Raw genomic sequence first — 20,193 nt, 5'->3', positions numbered from 1 at the left:
TAATCAATTTATACGAAGTGTATTCATCTGTACATCGGAGATAATTGCATAGTTGAATATTACATTGGTTTGAATATTTTTTATTTATTTATTTTTTTTATTCTTTTTTTAGAAAGATAGAAATCGTTGAATTTTTTAATCACACAGTTACGCACAAGAAATTGCCGATTATAGAAGTTTGAAACGTGATAAGCTGTTGTTTTGTCACTTTTTAAGCCGCGAGTAATCGGAATAGGTTGGATTATTTAATTATTCAAATATAAGATTTGAAAATTAGGACGAATTAAATTTTGAACGATTTAGGAGAAAGGGTAAAATTATCTTTGACAAATTTTGTGACGAAAATTTGTTTTAATCTTCCACAGCATTTGTGAGGTTAGAAAAGTATTTGGTTTCGGGCGAAGAAGACTTTTTTTTATAATTTCAACGAATCTTCGCGTTTTTTCGAATATCTGGAATAGGAAAAAAAGGTTTTTTTTTTTTTTTTTTTTTTGTGAAACAAACTCCCAGCAATAATCTTGGAAACGGTTGGTTGATGAAAAAATTTGACACTCACAGGATTTCACTATCAAATGATGGTCATGAAAAATTATCGTGTCCCGTGTAATTCGTACTTCCGGTTCTACCGGAAATAAATCGATGTTTTTTTTTTCAGTTTTTATATTTATTTGCAAGAAAATTTTTTACATTCTTTAGGAATTTTTTTTTCTTCTGCAAAGAAATTTCGGTTTCAGATTTTTCACTCCGACATTTTCAAGATCGTCGCGGAAATTTGCCTGGCAGACCGATAGAATCTTTTCTTTTTGTTGCAATGAAAAGTATCGTGAAAAAAAAAAAAAAAACAGTTTTCTCCCCGCTTGTTTCGATAGATTGATAAATTTATGCAATATATATATATATGTATGTATGTTCATGCATACATACATACACGTACGTACGTGCATTAAAGTAGATACATATAATAGAATTGATCGGTAACACGCGGTTAGAACCAAGGACGAAAGAACCGTTTGCATTTTTATGCACCATGTCATATGCGGAGTTTTATTATGCGACCGACCGATTCCGATGCTTTTGCAACAATGCACAATCCTCTAGCTCTCCGCAACACGATTGTTATGCAAAGTGCGAAACGGTGTCAACATGTTTACGATCCTCCAATACCACCGTCAACTTTTTCTTTATTTTTTTCGCCTCCTCTCACGTTCTTCTCTGTACATATACTCATGCATATATATATATATATATATATATATATATATATAGTAGTAGTAATAGTAATAGTAATAGTAGTAGTAGTAGTAGTAGTAGATACACAGGATGACGTTTTTAATTACCGTCGGTATGATTAGCGGTTAATAATTTAATGTTTCCACACCTTGGGTGGGAAAATTTTATCCACAATTATATAATTCTAGCTATTTATTTATTTATTTATTTATTTATTTATTATACTAATTGGTATATAAAATAGAAAAGGTGTGTTGCAATACGTAGAAAAAAGAAGAGAAAAAAAAAAAAACACGTTATCGATATAACGTCCGGTTGTAAGAATGTTTTTGTTAAACATTTATGTAATATTTATTCTTGACCTGTAGATATGATTTATAGGTGAGTGGTTGAAAATAATGACAAGTTTTAAAAGTCACGGTGTTCGTGTTTTCATTTGCAAATTTGAACTTATAATTAGTTACGTCGTTGATGCAGTGACGACGGTGTATAGGTAAAATTTTTACGTTGAAACCGGTTGTTTTGAAAAATTTCAAATTGCTCGAAATTTGGTAAATCATATATATTTTTTGATCTATTATATCAATTCTTTCAAACGTGTCCTTAAGTTCTAGAAACTAGTTATTATGATTAGTTTTTGATAAATCTTTCTACATCAACTTCCGTCTTGTTATCCTTTAATCGTATGGTATATTCCATTTTGTATGGTTTATAACACAACTACACATTAAAATTCGTATAATTAAATCGTAAAGTTTTCAAAACGACTCTGTCTCTTTCGGTTTAAAAAAATTCGTTACTTATCTATCAACGTTTAGAACTTTATTCTAATTATAATTGTTCCTTAGCCTCATAGTTTCAAAACGATTATTTTATTATTCCTAGTATTGATTGAATTTCGGTTTCCCTCCATCATTGTCAGGCATGAGATATTTTTCTCGACGAGTATATGTATGTATATACATACCGCAGCAGCGGAACTCTCAATCCTCCGCCCCCAACATTGCTGCTGCTGCTGCTGCTGCTGCTGCAACGTCTCTTTTATCGTTGGGGGTGTGCATGGTCGTCCTACCCTAAATACCCGGTAGAAAATCAATAACTCGCCTTGTGTTCCACCCCCAACCCCCTCCACCCTCCATATTCAGGTCCCGCTTGCATTTCCTATGTACCCATCCGACGCACCCTAAACTGCGTCGCACTTGCAACGCAACGCAACGCAACGCAACGCAACCCTCCGTTGATGACGATTTATGCAGGCACCCGCTTTCAGCGCAATGATTGCTGCGCAGTAATGAAGCATGCATGGATGCATGCGTACGCACACGCACGCTCGAACATACGGGGCATTCCAAGTGAAATCGTGAATTCATTTGCCTCATATCATCGGAAGATCGTTGCATAACTTTTTTTTTTTCTTACGCATTGATACCAATTCAAAAGAAGCCTGATTTTTTCAAAAGAATTCTTTGTTCAATAAAAATCATTCAAAGATGAAAAGATTTGTCTCGTTTATTTTGGAAATTAAGAAAGAAAGAAAGAAAGAAAGAAAGAAAGAGAAAAAAAAAAATGCACTTTGAAAATATGGCGCAGATTTCGTTAACAGATATATATATATATATATACATCGCGATATCACTTCTCCTCACAGTCACACGCCCCTAAAGCTTGATTCGCAGTGATTTCAAGCTTTCAATTTTATTCCCTTTTTTTCTTTCTCTTCTTTTCTTTTCTTTTTTTTTTTCTTTTTTTTTTTTTTTCACCGAAATTTATCCCACGCGTGCATCCTGTTTGTCACCCCTGATCTCAAACCACATAAAGAGAAAGAGAGAGGGCGAGAGAGAGAGAGAGAGAGAGAGAGAGAGAGAGAGAGAGAGAGAGACCGACGTAAAAGTGTGTGCATGCTTGGGGACCCTGCTGCAGCTCTAGCTTACCCTCGCGATATTCGCTTGGCATGGCAACGAGGCGCGGTGCAGCGAGACAACGGGAAATACCTACATACGTAGTAAATCTGTGTACATGTACATACCTACATACATATGTATTGTATCGTATACTGGACCAATCTCTTCCTTCTCTATACTCGCATTGTAGCCGCAGCGTTCGATTCGAATTCTAAAATGCAAGGGTTGCGTTTCGCGTTTCGCATACCAACGATGTGTTTTCCCTCCGTCGTTGCACGTATACATATATATATATATATATGTGTGTATTATTAACACACACACACACACATTTCGAATGTGAAATTTTTATTTTTTCGAACTCACGTTTTCACAGAGTTCGGATTTTATATCGCATCGTTTTTTCATTTCCTTTCAGGTAAATTTTGTATAACTTAAGAGTCTCTTACTTGTTGATGATGGTTTTTTTTCTTCTTTCTTACTTTTTTTTTTTCGTTTTTTTTTTTTCAAAACACAAGTGAAATACTTGTTTTTGCGGTGCTCGGTGTGGATCAGATTTTTCTTTTACCTTTATTCTCTCTTTTTTTTTTTTCTTCTCTCGCTCTCTGATGTTTTTTTTTTTGTTGTTGTTGTTGTTGTTGTTGTTATCTAGGTTAGTTTTAGGATTTACGAGAATGAGAATTTGAACGTGAAGAAAAGAAGGAAATGATTCTCACATATTACAATGACGACGTGTAGGGAAGTTTTATTGAGATTTTTCTCCGATTACTCAGCACTCGTAACAACATCCTGTCATTTTAATATATGTTGTATAACTTCTGCGTGTATAATACGACGTAATAAATGATCGATTACCTTCGTCTTGTATATGTATATATATAGCTCTCGAAATGCTCTGCGAAACGTTTCTTTTTTTCCCACGTTGAGAGTATAAAATTAATATGTACGCAACGCGCGTTTAGCAAGAAACATGATGAAAATCGTGGATTTTTAACTATATTGTAAAGTAAAGTAAATAGTAAGATAATGTATGAACTTCATCGTTCCTTTGTCAAATAAACAAATTAATTGATTACAGAATATCTCGTTTTTTATCTTTACTCTTAACGCTCACTGTATAAAATAAAAAATGTGAGTTAGTTGAATAATAACAGAAGGAGACGCTTAAAATTGTGTTGAAAAGTTATCTTATTATACATATGTTAATTAGACGACGGAAAGAACGAAGTGGGAAAAAGAAAGGAAAAGTTCGAATGAAAAAAGATAGAGAAGGGAAAAAAGACGGCCAGCATCGGTCAGGTAGCTAAAAAATTATTACATATGTATTATACATGTGTGTTTTTTTTTTTACATCTGTGACGATGCTTCGTCGTTTTGTTATGAAAATAAATATTTTTTCTTTAAATATCTCCGAGGTAACTGGTTTGTCGGATATTTTTATTACCGAAAGTGAATGACAAACATTTTTTAGAGACTCGTTTCGTTCAACTATATATATATATATATATATTAATTAACACATTCGGGTTATTTTCGAACGATGTTGGGCCAGGCCATTTTCTCGTTTCATATTTTTACCTTGCGTATGGGTTTTTTTTTTCTTTTTTGTTCTTTTCGTTTCCCTAATTTCATTTACTAGTTTATTATCATTTATTTATTTTCCAAACCGCTCGCGGTGTTAATTCTCAGGGTTTTCATTGAAATTCCGACGAAACGCATCCAGTATTGGACAGTTTGCCAGAGAGATTTTAAGAAATCCGGCGGTGTAACGGCGTCGTCTGCTAGCTACTACTACTACTACTACTACTACTACTACAACTACACTCCTCTCTCTCCTCTCATAATCTCATTGTAAACATTACCTCCGCTCGACTGGAGATAACGAAATTAACACAGTTCAGACAACCCCTAACACGACTGTGCGAGGTTGGCACCCTTTTCATTATTCTCCCTGTTGTTTTTTTTTTTTTTTTTTTTTTTCTAAATCTTGTCTTTTTTCTTCTTCTTCTTTAAACAACTCTCTTCAAGCCCAATTTATCCATCGTTTCGAAGACTTTTGAAATTTAATAGCAAAAAGTTCGGTTGATTTTCGAGTGCGCTGAAATCGAAATGTTTTGGTAATGTTTGAGATAAAGTTTGGCAACACAATTCCATAGATTTTATTGCGATTGCGAAAGCAGATCTAGACAGTGGAATCATTTTGTGAAGATTGAAAAATGGTTGTTTAATTGTTGGAACTAAAAAAAAATTATCGTTCGACTGTAATTTATGCTACACGAATCAAGTGTCACGTCGATACATCGACTAAGAAATATTTCATTATGAATCGACAGGCTGATTCAATGGTATTAGATCAGGAATGATTTAGTTCCGCTGATTGTGCTAAACAGATTCCTGGAGTTCCTCCTAATAACTGCTCATCTTATTTCTCTTACCGGAAGGGATTTTTCACACGTCACGAAGAGTATTTTGCCACTTGATAAATAAATTTTTTTTTTGTAGAATTACAATGCAACATATTATTTGATATAGCGGTAATCGATCAGTAGATCTCATGATTTTGGAAATTTGACTAATCTTTATCCACCGAATAGATTTTGTGGACTGTATGAAGCGATTTTGTTGAATCTATCAGAGATTATTCAATATTCTGATAATACTATGAAAAAATGATTATTTCATTAAATTGAATGAAGTAAAATCGAAATTTCCTATACATGAGTAAATTTTATTCAATTAAAATTTCTTACAATCTTAAAACAATTATTTCATTAACTTTGCTATTTAGAACGAAATATCGTGTTTCTTTACACATTGATGTTTTGAAAAAGGGAAAAAGTATTCTCTGAGCGCACGGTCAACTCTTAGTAAAGTGTATATAGCAAAATTGCAATGGAATAATGAGACTAAAACGGCAATGCAATGCGATTCGTTCGGACGATCGATATCGATCCCGTAGTTTTTCGTCGACACCTTCAATCACTCACTCCTTCAATCTATGCGAGTGTCCATTCTCTCGTTAAGTTACAAATTTAGCGAAATCCAACTGTAGCGGAGCGCTGCAATGCTGCTCAACGGTAACAACGAGATCAACGAACGTTGATTCGTTCTCGGTTGACACTGATTTACGACGGAACTTCGAGCAGGCATCCAGCTAATAGGAAACGTACCTATCAACCCTGTAGCAAAGCCAGTAGTCAGTCTGCAGCTATTCATTGTCGGGAAGAGAGGAGAGGAGATCAGACCGTCCGAGTCCTGCAACTAAATGCCAGACTCCGACGTTCCTTCCTTCCTTCCTTCCTTCCATCCGTCCTTCCTCTAATCCTTGAATCAGAGCTGATTAACATTTCACGATTAATTAGCTCTTTGTTTCAAAAAGTAGTTAAAATGACCAACCAAGCAATGAAAGGGTGAAAATATCGGTTTTCCAAATAGAAGACGAATGGACTGTAGTAGTTTACATCGACTATCTATGGTCGATTTTTTGCAGCTTCCCTTTTTCACCCCCACCCCTCTGACCGTTCTTCCTTTACGTTATACATCTTCGGCTATACATATATTCACACCGCGTTCTTACCTAGTACGAAAACCAGCTTTATCCCTGGGGAAAGTGAATCTCCCTTCAGGCTTCACCCTCTGCTCCGATAACGCGCGCCCACAGCGGAAGATGAGAGAGAGGAGAGGAGAGAGAGGAGGAGGGGTGTTCTGGCAAACGGCGTGCCGCGCCGGCCGGATGCCCTTGAAAATTCATCCCTGAACTGGGATAAGAGTCGTCGGATGGGCGGCGGTGGGTCGCCTGAGTTCCCTTGGGGCGGGACCTACCTCAACCAGATCGATAACTCCGAGAGAGAGAGAGAGAGAGAGAGAGCAGTTTCCTCTCGCGCCAAACACCCTCGGTTAACACCGGTGGTGGGTCCTTTCGACCCTAAAAGTAGGCTCGGAAAAACCCGGTCCTTTTCTCTCGCTTCCCCTCTTCCTTTACTTCCTTCCTCTTCTTTCTATCGTCGCGTTGGAATTGTTACACGTACCTAACCAGAGCACCAGACCCCACCTCCCTTGGCTTTTGTTGTCGAGCTCTTCTCATGTAACATCGTACGTTGTACGTCGTATCTCAAATTTTTACTGACCGTGGTCAATGGTCTGGATAATTTGATGGAATCCTTTTTTTTTTTTTTTTCATCGTTATCGAAATTCTGTTATCAGTTTCGTGCGATTCATGTCGAAACACTTGTTTCGTTTCATTTTGACAGATGGATATAAAATTGAACGTTTCGTAAGTTTGGAATCGTGATTTTTTACTTCATAACTTTTTGGATTCGATAGTCTGACATTTTTCTTGGCAACAATTGGATTTGATGTTTTTAAATAAGGATTTTTCATCAAATTTCATTGTCAAGTGAAACCTTTACGAAGTTCAACCTCGTTTTATCGTCATGGTTTACGTATTGCACAAGACACTTTAGTCACTTGATCATTTTCAAAGCGATACAGTCTATTTAGAATTTAAGAATTTTATGCGCTCAGAAACTTGTTTTTCTATTCGTTTTATTCTTCTTCCTATCGTCAAAGTTATATTTATCACGGATACATCTGACCGACGTTATTAATGAAAATACCATCATTGATATTGTCATGTTTTCTTCTTCTTATACTTAATCAAGAGAAACGATCATTAATCAACTGATCGCAGTGGTGAAGGTAGCTTTTGTTCGAAACGGAAATTTTAATGTGAGAAGTACTGCGATCTCGTTATTTTTTATAATAATTTAACCCGTTTTGTTCTCGATTTACCTTTTTTTTTTAATTTTTTTTTATTCCTTTCCTTTTACCGTTTGTCGTGCAGTTGGAAAAAAGGTAAAATTCAAGGTTGTAACTATATACTACCCTCAGCCTTTTCCTCCCTTTTCATTCCGTGTTTCCTCTTCGACATACACCTCAGCCAGGAAGGGTATTTGCGCAGTAATCGATGCGTGTGTTTATCTATTTTTCTTATCGTCATCGAACTACGAGCGATCACTATAAAAATAAACGAGACCGAATTGATTGCGATGCGTTTGGGTAAGCCTTCTTCACGTCTTTTCCGTTTCCACGCGAAGACAGTCTGCTTTTGCTGGATCTCGGATAACCGTAAGGGGTGGCTGACAAATCGTCGCGTCGAATGAATCCGGACGAAAGAATGTCTCCTGTTCCCCCACCTCCAACCCCTACCCTCCCTCTTTTTTTGTCCCCTTATATTCTCTTCTTTCGATTTTCCCGTGGCGTTGTTTTGCCGCCGACAAGAGGGTGCAGGAAAAACAATATCAGCGGTTGGAACCGGCAGGCACGTCATAATCCTCGGTTGGAGTAGACAAATGTCGTTGGATGGTCAGCCGAAGAAAGACGACTGGTGGTCACTGAATCGCCCACGAACCCATGGTCGGGGGAAAAACAATGGCGGAATCCTCGTTTTGATATATAAATGTATGGCTGTTGTGGATAATGGATGGAGGAGGAGGAGGAGGAGGAGGAGTATAAACACATCGCAAATACCAATTTGTACCGCTTCGTTGTTGCGACTGAAAGACAATGAATGACACTTGCCAAAATGACGGCTAAGAGTCCTGCACACATACTTTCAGGAGTAAGAACGAGGACACTTGTGGTAAAAAGGCACCACGAAGTCGAGGTGAACTGTTAGACCTGCGTCTTGCGACTTCGATAGCTTTTACGTTTCTGATCCTTCTTCTTCTTATTCTTTTTGTTCTTGTTCTTCTACTACTACTTTTTTTTCTTAGCATTTTCTCTTGCACAATAATCGTTTGATGATTATTTCTTATTTCATTCTCTCGCGTGTCCAGAAAAAAAGGATCTTCTTCTTGGTGTTGGGTTTGTCTTCGATGCTATTGTTTTTCCAAAATCTTAGGGTTGAATTTCTTTTGTCTTTTTTTCCAACCAAACGTCGCACAACCATATATTAATGTTAATATTGAGAGAGAGAGAGAGAGAAAAAGCGCGTCCGAGGTTCTATGCGGTACTTCGCGCTTGTGAACAACTCTTGTGACGTCCCTTGAGAATAACTCTGGTGGATTTCATAGGTGTTGGGTCTAGTTGTACGGTGTTTCAAGCTTGAAGGCTTGCTACATGTAGTTGCGTGACAATCGTTTAGATGGTTGCTCGTCGGCTGCTTGTTTGGTGGGAATGTTATTTTAGGACCTGGTTTGTCCTACCCTAAATCTCTTCTCCTCTATTATCTCGTTGAGAAACATACCACCACCACCACCACCCCTCATCCACATCCCGCTAAATACTTCGCCGAACGATTTATCGGAGAGGCATAAAATGTATAGTGTGACCTGTGTCGTCTGAAACCTTGCGTAGAAAATCGTGTTTAAATTGAACGCGAAACAGCGAACATGTTAACTATTTTTTTTTTCTCTTGTTTTTTCCTAAACTCTCACAACGTTGATTCGTGACAATGAGCTCAATTACTTGTAATTTATTGACTCGCAAAGGCGTAGATTTCGTGTTTTGTTAACTTTCGAGTGGACGACGACGACAAAAAAAAAAAAAAAAAAGATTAAAAAACTTAAAAATAAGGTTGCAAGAAAAATGAAAATTTATTCACTCGGGCGAATTAATTGGATTTACTCTGAATATACATATGTACACGTGGTATATATATATATATATATATATATAATATACATGTATGTATATCCATCGTCTGGTACGATTACAACAACGATAACTCTCGCACAGGCAGTGTGACGAGAGATGCACGCGCGAACGGCGTTGGGAAGTTTTAATCGAAAGGATTACAATTTCATCGCGACTTGTCACGCACCGGATTTTCGCGTAGGCGGGAATCACGCTTGTCGCCGTCGTCGTTGACGTTTATAACTATTATAACTAGAAGTGAACGGAAAATGACGCGCGTTGCGATACCTACACGAGGAGGCCACCAACAACAGCCTACGCCGTTAAGATTGAGGGGGCGTATTCTCATTTTCCCTTTTTTCTTTCTTTCTTTTCTTTTTATATGTCGTATTTTTACACACCTAGATACATGCATATGTACATACCATATAGGTATGTGTATAATGAACGGGCGATAAAACAATTGTGCTTAATGAATTTCTAACACCAGCTCAGACTCACTCAGGTTAAATGGGGTTCTCCGAGAACTACCTCTTACTTCTCTCTTTCTCTCTCTCTCTCTCCTTATGATATTTTACTCATCCTCGTTTACCCTGATATATATATATATATATATATTTATATATTTGATGAAAGGGGCGACGATGCTCACGGGTGTCATTTTTATTACATAACCGTCCACTTTATGTACCGCGGATTGTGATTGATCGAACGATAATCGTAATTTGCTGTACAGATGGTTTTTCTTTTTTCTCTGTTTTTTTTCTCTTTCTTTCCTTCTTTTTTCTTTCTTTCTTCTTTTTATTTCCTTCGCAATCGCAAGTGACTGTGAGTGAGTGAGTGAGTGAGTGGGTGATCGGTTGTTTTGCTTCGGTGAGACGTGGGATTTGACTGATCTTGATGAACGAGTCGACGATTCCACGAGCTGAGCTTTTTTACGAATAACCAGATCGAGTGTTTTCGAAAGAAGGAAAACTTTCCGCTGGATGAAACTTTCGATTCATGCAATTTCAACCTCGCTTTCGCGATCTTGATCAACGATCCTACCGCAAGGTTCACTTGTTTTTACTTTTCTTCATTTCATCTCTATCTCTCTCTCTTTCTATCTATATCTCATCTCTTCCTTAAGCTCGTATATATTATATATGACAGTCGTTATCTCTGAAATTGTTTTTCGCTCGGTGCAGCAACGTTGGAGTATTTTTCTGTTTACCAGTGGTAAGAAGTATACTTCTCTTTTCGTCTTTTTCTTCCACCCCTTCGTTTTGTTTTTCATCTTTCGTTCTCATCTTTTCGTTACTCTCTCTCTCTCCTCACTGTGTTTGGTTTAATGACAAACTGGTGATAATGGTTTTTCAAATTACAAACTTAGATCATCTTCCTCGATCTATCGTATTCCATCGTTTCGAGTCCTCGTTTATTTCGATTCTTTTTGCGCCGTTCTACGAATTACCAAAACAAGGGTGCACGAAAAAGTGAAATAAAGAGAAAACAAAAAAATATCATAAAAACAATTGTGGTTGCACCGATTTCGTATCCACTTTGGGCGATCAGGGTCCGCCATGATTCCCTGCAGGCTGCATTACGTCGACGTATATATATCTGTCCAACTATTTTATCCCTTGTAGTGGGTACACCATACCTATCTACCTATCTACCTACCTTTATTCGTGCAGAAATGGGGATTGCGCAACGATCGCTCGCTTTGGGGCTCGACACGACTCGAACTCATCCGATAAAATCGGACGGCTGAATTTCTGTCTCCTACCCTCTTTACTCAACACGATTCTACTCACTACCACCACCCCAACCCCTCCTCCCCTCCCCCCTCTGTCTCTCCCATTTGTTCGACCCCAGCATTTGCTGCTGCACTGCAGCAGCTAGACGACCGTATCGATTCGGTGAAACTTCCTCCCCTTTTCCCCAAAATCAATATAAAATCGGTAACAAATTTATTCAGGTTTTTTTTCTTACGTTTATTCGGTTTCATTGTTTTTCTTATTCTTCTTCCTTTTTCCGAAAGCTTTTTGATATCTCCGGGTTGTTTTCTTCTGACCATTCACCTTCGTAATGACAAGAGAAAAAGATGCAGGACTAAGAAGGAACTTTGGAAGGTTTGGTGTATATATATATATATATGTATAGGTATATATATATAAGCACGTGTTCAGTATCCTTAGAATTTTCTGTACCCGTTTCTCTTTGAGATGGAGATTGGATTCTATTGAATTTTGAAAAGATTTTTGAATTATTCACCGTCTAGACCGTCGTTATATGCATGTATGTGTATAGTTCAAGATACTTGGACTTGCTTGCATAACGCACACATTCAACAAGCCGAAATGCCAAACTCCTGCGTCTATGGGATGAGGCGAAGTTTGTCCAAATAAGGATGGAGGGAGGGTGGGAGAAAGGAACGTGACATTCCGTTAAAGCCACGAAATCGTGTTGTGCCCCAAAATTTCCCTTCTATCACGGATAGTTTGACGCTTGGAGGTCGACCTGGCTGAACCGCAACCGAAATTCTCCGGCTTTACATCCCTTGGGAGTTTCACCGGTGTCAAAATCTGACGTATATATATATAATTATTTCAATGTCATCGTTAGTGATAAAGTTTCTATTATATTATATAATTTTCTTTTTCACCCCTTTCGACTCGAATTGATCTTCTTTTCAATTTATACACAAAACCGTAATTGTGGTCAGTACAGAGTTTTTTTTTTTTTTTTTTATTTATAGGGTGCATTACTCTCGGAGTGCGATTCTGCGTTCCTCGGATGAAAAACAATTTAAACTTGGTTCAAAACTGTTGTTGGGAACAACGATCAATTTACCTTTGCCTAACGTAAAAAGCTTCGAAAGCTTCGAACTTTCTCCCCGGGGCAATTTCGAGGAAAAGCGTTACTGCTTAACAAGGACTTGAAGTCTGGCTGGCTGGCTGGCTAGCTGGGTGGGTGTCGTTACAACTGCTAAGTGCTGACGTGATGGTTGAAGAAAAAAAAATTACATCGGATCATGTTAGGGGAGTGAGAGAAGGGGGGAACAAACTGGGAGTGAATAAGAAAATGAAGAAACGTTGATTAAGAGTGAGAGAAGCGAGTAGTAGTGCGGCGTCATCTTCGTTAGTAGAGAAATTGATGCAATTACAACTTTGACGACAGTCTATTTACAGGCGTTTGCGCATCCTGCCACCCTGCGGCGCTGCTGAATGTCAAGGGCAAAGCTGCTGTCGGGGGTGTCGGAACGACGACGCCGGGGGACAAGGTGGTCGATATTGAAACCTCCTCCGACCTACCGAATCCACGATTATCGCGGAACGCTATCTATCGGCTGATGCATAGTTTCAGAAAGAAAAGCACGTTGCGGATAGGAAACTGAACACCGTTGCACCCCGGCCGTTTCTCATGATGCAATCTCTGTTTGAACACGAGCTGCATTCAATTCTAACTTCCGTTTATACACGTATCAGTTTGGGAAATCTCTGTTAAAAGCAGTTACTGTAAGATAAAGGAAAAATTGTTCGCCACTTTGATTTGAGGTTAAGATAAATACTGTCAAGTAAGGTCATTGTCGTCATGGTGTTTAGTGGTTTTGGATCGCATTGAGGTCCTTGAATTTGTTACGGATTTTTTACTGGACGCCATATTCGTGATCAATAAAAAATTGCGAAACTAACACACTTTTGGTAAGCCAAACCGTAGTGGCTTCAGTGGTTTCAAGATCCTCGTTTAACGTGTTTTTACTTCCCCTTCGGAATTCCAGGGTAAAAGATAATTTCGTGAAGGTAGTCGCGTTATGCCTGTTAATTGAGTGAATTATCGGATGGGAAAAAAGAAAGTCAATGCTGCGAGGTGAAAGGAGTAGGCTAAAAGTATTATTATATAAACTGGTAGCAAATTTAGGATAAGAAAGTATATCTCGTCCACGTCGTTGGATGCAAACGGGTGGATGTTGGTGTTGGCTCAGACGGCAGTGGCAGTGGCGAGCGGTTGGTTTGTTACACGCGATAACCCTTTGGTTAGCCAAGTGTGGCTTGAGCCGGAGTCTCGACACCCTATTTAAAGCCCAGACATTGGCTGCGGGTAGATAACGTCGTCAGCCACTGAACCCTTGTGACATTAACGCTGCTACCATAGTTCCTTGGCTCTCTCTCTCTCTCATTCTCTCTTCTTCCTCCTCGTGTGTCGGTACTTGAATATCAACGACATAATGTATACCTCGAATGGACAGAATTCTCTATCCTCTTAATGTCGAGGCCAAAGTTCACCGACTTGCCTTCATTACTTCATAATTTCGCAAAACGAACTGCTAATTATACACGAAATTCAATTCATCGAGGGTGCTTTTTTTTTGGTTTTTTTTTGTTCTGTAACCAATTACGATAGCTATATACTCTACTATCGGACCAGTTTCATCTCTAGATTTATTTCGCATACCTAGTTCGCGTCTTGTTTTTCATACTGAAAAAGAAACGTGAGATTTTTGTCAATTAATATGCTGTACTCGTTGAAGGTTCGTTTAGCTTAGTTGTTTTTTTTTTCTCATCTTCCCCTCCCCCTCCCTCGCCCTTTTTGTGCAAGGTACCTCGTGCCAGTTCTCTCGTCTCGATCCAATCTCAATTTTCTGAACGTACTGTCTTTCCATTCTTTTCTTTACCGTCCTAGAAAGTAGCCGGAAAGTAGCTTCTAGTACACGATGGCATCCCGGCGACGCTATCTATTCCACTCAGATCACCGTTTACGCTTTATCCGTGACACGCTCTTATTATACCCAACCTTCTTGCCTGCCTCGCGTTCTCACATTTTTCACCCGTCCCCCCCCTTTTTTTTCTTCTTTTTTTTTTGCTTTCTTTCTTATCATATTCTCCTCGTCTACGATCTTCCTTCTTTTTCCCCTACAAATATTTTCTTTCGATTACGAGTAGAATCGTGATCTTCCAGTGAGAGGATTTTTTTCTTTTTCCACCTCGTTATCTGCCGCTTCCTCATACCGTCTTCCTGGGGGAGGAGTTAGGTACGGATCGCGAGATGAGGAAAAGCGTACAGATCACACCCGCGTGTCTCATTACCTATGTACATCCGTGTAAACGCCGGAGTTTAAAGCGACTAAAGATGGAACCTCGAGCCTTGAGGGGGTCCAAAGACGTTGAGGTGGATGAACGCAGAGGGTGGATGCGTAACGTAACGTTGGAAAGGTCACGGGTTGATTCCCGTTCGGTGGTTTCTTCTTCGCCGCGAGTAGCAGCGCATCATCACTTCTTCCTCATCCCATGGACCGTTGGTCGGTGGTTGGAGAACCGTCCGTCGTCACTACCGCTGATTGTGTTCTACTCTACCTTGGCCGGCATGGCACGACCGTCATTAGGGAAATTAGCAACCCTTATTTTATGCTCTCAGCTTTAAGTCTACTTCAGGGGGATGGGAATCAATGGCGCAGCTGACAAGGTCGGCTGGGCGCATGCGCGCAGACGATTCTATCGACCCTTGCTCGCTGCTATTGCTACTGCTACTGCTACTGCTGCTGCTGCTGCTGTTGCCGTTGCACAGACACGGCCTACCCTTTCCATCCTGGATATATTCTCCTCCTCCACCTAATACACCCCCGCCGAGCGTGGGGCAGGGTGGAAAGCCCGCTGCATCAGGGTGGCCTTGACTCTCCACTTTCCCTTGATAATATATGACACACCTACAGGGCGTTCCGTTTCGTATGTAACGATACTCGCGTGTTCCCAAAGTACACATTTCTCACGTCAGGCGAGGGCTCCTTTATATCTTTCTTTTGAAGAGGCTTTTCTTCATTCATTTTTCTTACACTTAGAAGAGTGATGATACGACGCTTGGTTACAACGTTCATTGTTCAAATTACTTTTTTTTTTACATTCGTATTCTTCGATCGGTTAGGTCAAAGTTTGGACAGTGTGTTCAAAAAATTGATGGAAGTTGGACTTGTTGGAAAGTTAGGTTTGTTGCTGTCATACCCGTTTTTTGATAATATTTTATTGTATTTGGTTGAACTCGTTCCGAACCGTAAAATTTGAACCCTCTTATCCTGGGAAACGATATTTTGACAATGATCTGCAGACAAACTGTAGTAATCGACGGGGTGGTTATGCCTTGACGATGAATCCTCACTGCCTCCTACCCTGTTTTCCATCAAAGTGAACGAGGGCTAACCATCGTTTTCTCTTCATTCTTCGTCTATTCTTCCACCCACCCCGAAGCCTTTTCACTGTAACAATAAAACTGTCCATTCGTTGCACCCTTGCGGCTTTTCTTCCTTCCTTCCTTCCTTCCTTCCTTCCTTCCTTCCTTCCTTCCTTCCTTGTCAGGAGGTCGCGTCAGCGTAAACAATGCCTCGATTAGAGAGGACAATACCGTTGATCTTTCGACAAGGCTGACACGACTTCAACAACGTGTCAGGGAAAATAATACCTTTGTCTGTTAACCGACGACATGGTGCCCTAAACCCAAGTTCCTTGAAACACTTTGTTGGTGTTTTACGTACAAACGAATTAATCGATTTGGTGTATAATAATAATAACAATAACAATAATCATACTACTTTTGAACGCCAATTGGAAAGATGTGCAGATTTTTTTGGTGACCTCCTAGCGTCTCTTTATGAAGGGAAATTCACATCAGACGGATGTTATGGATCGTACGTACATCCAACGGTTAATGGCTTCAACTACTGTGTTGATTTACGAGCGGATCTCTTGTTGTAACCTTGGCGGAGACCTTGGAAGGGTTTTGCTCGGGCAATCAATTCTTGGAGGTGTATGGTAGAAGTGCGGTATGTTGGTACCTTGGAGCAGACCTTCTTTGGCAAACCTAATCTTAGCTAGCTCATCTGTGAAATCATCTGACGAACGTTTCAACGGCGGTTAAAGGGGGGAAGACAAGGTGAAGGAAGAGTGCGGGCGAAGAACTTGTGTAATTTCTGGGTGGAATTCTATTCTCCGATTACCTATCCTGCCGTAACGTACCCTCTCATCTTATTCTCGTACCTTTAGATTCCAGTCTCGTCTCGTGGCGTTGGTGAGAATGGCACCGCAAAAAACACCGACTTGGCTGTTACGGCTTGCGCTTCGTCGTTGGATTCGTTCTTTTCTTTGGTCCTTCCTCCGTTCCTTCCTTCCTTCCTTCTTTCCTTGGTTCGTTCGTACACCTCGTACCTACTCACCACTTCTTCTCTTCTCATATGTATATGTCGTAGCCAAACTCTTGATGGTACGCGAGGTATCAGTAAAAGAAAAAGAGGAAGAGGAGGATGAGGAGGAAAGAACGGCGACTTGGGACATAAAAATACGTCGTTAGATGTAACAAAGAACAAACCGGCTACCGACTTTGCAGTCGTCTCCGGTCTAGAAACTTTCTCCTTTTACGCTGAGGAAAGATTCGCTCTCTTCTCATCCTCTTCCATCTTTTCTTCCTTGTTTCTTTACTTATTTACTTCCTTTCTTTCTTTCTTTCTAACCTCCAAACTTTGTCCTTCTGCCTTGAGTGCACTCGCGATGTTCGTTGAAACGGTTTTTCACTCCTTGTTTCGTATTTCATTTCGTTAGACTAAAACGTTCGGATCTTCTTCTGACAATAAAACTTCGGTCGTTTAATATTTTTTTTTCACGTATCGAGGTATCGATATCCGACTTCTTTTATACTATCGATCCAATTCTTCTCTCCAAGTAATACTATCCAAATCCAAGTCCGGATAGTAGGCATCGTACATCGTCGTGGAATTATTTCCAGACATTGTCATTCAGGTCTCTCTTCTTCTCTTACGATCGTGCATAAGGTTATGTAACTTAATTTATAACAAAGATTTATTTTACGGGAGCTCAAGTAGGATGATCGTAATGGCTTATTGCTGTTCTTCTTGGGGAAAACTTTTTCTTCTACCAAACTGGTCGTATAATAGTCTCTCGTCTCCACGGTATGGAGACCTCTGAGGTATATTAAACTTTTTATAGTTGAAAAGACAAAGACGATGATGAAAAAAAGAAGGAATAATGAAAAGTAGGATGACGGCAGAAGGGGCGGGGGGGTGGAGACACAAGGATGCGATACTAAAAGCATTAAAAGATGTTTTTTTACTTCCTTCCTTAACCCAATCGTTTCACGATATGTTTGATGAACTTGGATAAAAACAAAAAACAAAAAAAAATTACTTCTCTCTCTCTCCAACTCACGCAAAGAGTAAAGTTATTCAAGTTGACGAATATATTCGGTCAACTAAATTTTTCGTTAACAAAGATAAAAGTCGGTGGGGGTGGAAATATTTGGGGAAAGTTTGTTTAACTCGGAAAATCAAACTTACGTCGTTATGCCCGTATCGAGAAATCATTTTCCGTCCCTCCGTCGTATGAGCTAGCGATACAAAACTCTCTCGAAATTTAATTGGCTGTTGTTTGTTTTTTTCTGTTTGAACCGCTCGAAATCTCTCTTGTATCCGTTAACCCTTTCATCCTCTACTCATTCTCTGTGTTAAAAAAAAAACAAAAAAAAAAACGCTGAAAAGTAAATCAAATGAAAAAAAAGAAAAAAGAAAACGTACCGCGGAATCATACCGTAGAATAACACACCCGAGAGTTGGTTCGCAGACGTCGTAAATTTCCATTATTATCGGTATCCACCCCCCCGTCGTTCGTCCGGCGGTGCTTCTGCACATCCGGCCTAGACGACAACTACTTTTAAACCCCTTTGCTGCTGCAAGTCGTCGTTGTGTAACTTTGTATAGTAGTTTTTAGTATTATTTCGGGTACTTTGTAATCATAGGATACACGTGTACGTTTGGGGGTTTCCGTTACGCTTGTTCTTATAACGTTGTAAAAATGATGATTTAACGTGTAGCTTGTTGTTTTTTTTTTTTTTTTTTTTTTGTTTTTTCTTTTTCGAAAAATGTCAAACGGATTAAAAAATTGTTGGATAGCGGCTAGGAAGAATAACGAAAGAATTGAAGAAGGTGACAGAGGTAGGGGGAACGGTATTGATGATCACGATGATGATGATGATGATCATGATGATAGAACAACATTCTTCCATTGCGTTGCGTTGCATCTTTTTGCAGTTGTTAAATACTACATTGGTTTATTCATGATATTATTCAGAATTGTTTACATCGGTAAATCATAAACTTGCCGACTAGCATATCAATCGAGTAAACGTTTGTATACCTTTTGATAATGATCACGAGATACCGGACTTTGTGGCTTCTCGCATCAAGGAGACACATAATTTCGCGGCGTTCTCATGCGCGTCACTTGAAATGGTAATTGCATCCTTACGACACGCGTCGAATGTCTTGGAAAACAAGAAAAATAAATAAATAAATTGAAAAAAAAAAAAAAAAAAAACATCATCTCATCCCTCGGAATGTTTGAAAATCCTTCAGCATCAAATTAACTTTTTTTCATATATATATATATATATATGGCTAAATCATCTATATAACAATGAACATCTTTATTGTCTTTTTATTTTTTTTTTATTTCATCACATTCTCGTGTCGATAATTCGGTGAAAATCAAAACCGTTGAAATTTTGGTGTAATTTCGGCATGACTAAGATGGTTCGTATAGAACGTCAGCTTAAATTGTAATTGATGCATCCCTTCGTTATTCTATCGTCCATAATATTTTACACCGTAAGCGTTGGAAAAGATGCCGAAGCACGTATAAGACTTCTTGTATGAATGCTGCAGTTACGACGGTATAGTATCTAACGGTGTGTCTACTTTATATGTAAAAACGGTTAGGATTCACTGGTGTTAAGCAATTGGTTTTCGGAGCTGCTCAGCATAAAAAGGGTAATTTTAAATTTATGTATCTGGGTTATTGGTGGATTTATACACGTACAAGAGGATCGATGGAGTTTCAACGAAAATCGTCTCATCTTTACTCTACGATCACACCACAGCGAGAGAAAGAAAGAGGCATAGAGAGAGGAGAGAGAAGAGAGTAAAGTGTCTGAGTGGAATTTATGTTCGCCTAAAATAAAACTGTTTTTCAACATAATCGTAATCGAGTGCGATTTTATATTATATATATATATATATATATATATATATACTGTCAAAGCAATGATGCAAAAACCTCTTTGGAGATGCAACGCGAACGTCTGAAGGAAAAAAAAGAAGTAAAAAAACAAAAAGAAAGCAAAACGAAAGAGACGAATTCGAACCATCGTTTTCAGCTTTTGTTATTATTAATATTAAGCTAAGGTGGAAAAGCTGTTCATCTACCTACCCTGTGTACACACACACACACACACACATACACACTGACTTTCTACAGTAGCTATGCTCATGTAAATATTATTATTATTATTATACACAAACACACACGTGAAGTTTTAACAAACTAGAAGAAGGCTTTATGCCTGGATTAAACTATGTAACATATACCTTATACTACTACTCGAGTAGTGG

The 20,193-nt window shown here is 38.9% G+C and overlaps 1 protein-coding gene across 1 annotated transcript in view; it reads left to right on the top strand.

Annotated features, from left to right (window-relative positions):
* LOC124407921 (headcase protein) overlaps nt 1-20,193 on the top strand; it is a 132,758-nt gene that overhangs the window by 28,093 nt on the left and 84,472 nt on the right. The window lies entirely within an intron of this gene.

The sequence above is a fragment of the Diprion similis genome, chromosome 7, assembly GCF_021155765.1.
Source record: "Diprion similis isolate iyDipSimi1 chromosome 7, iyDipSimi1.1, whole genome shotgun sequence".
In the NCBI taxonomy this organism is placed as follows: Eukaryota; Metazoa; Arthropoda; class Insecta; order Hymenoptera; family Diprionidae; genus Diprion; species Diprion similis.
This window is presented reverse-complemented; position numbering and strand designations above follow the sequence as displayed.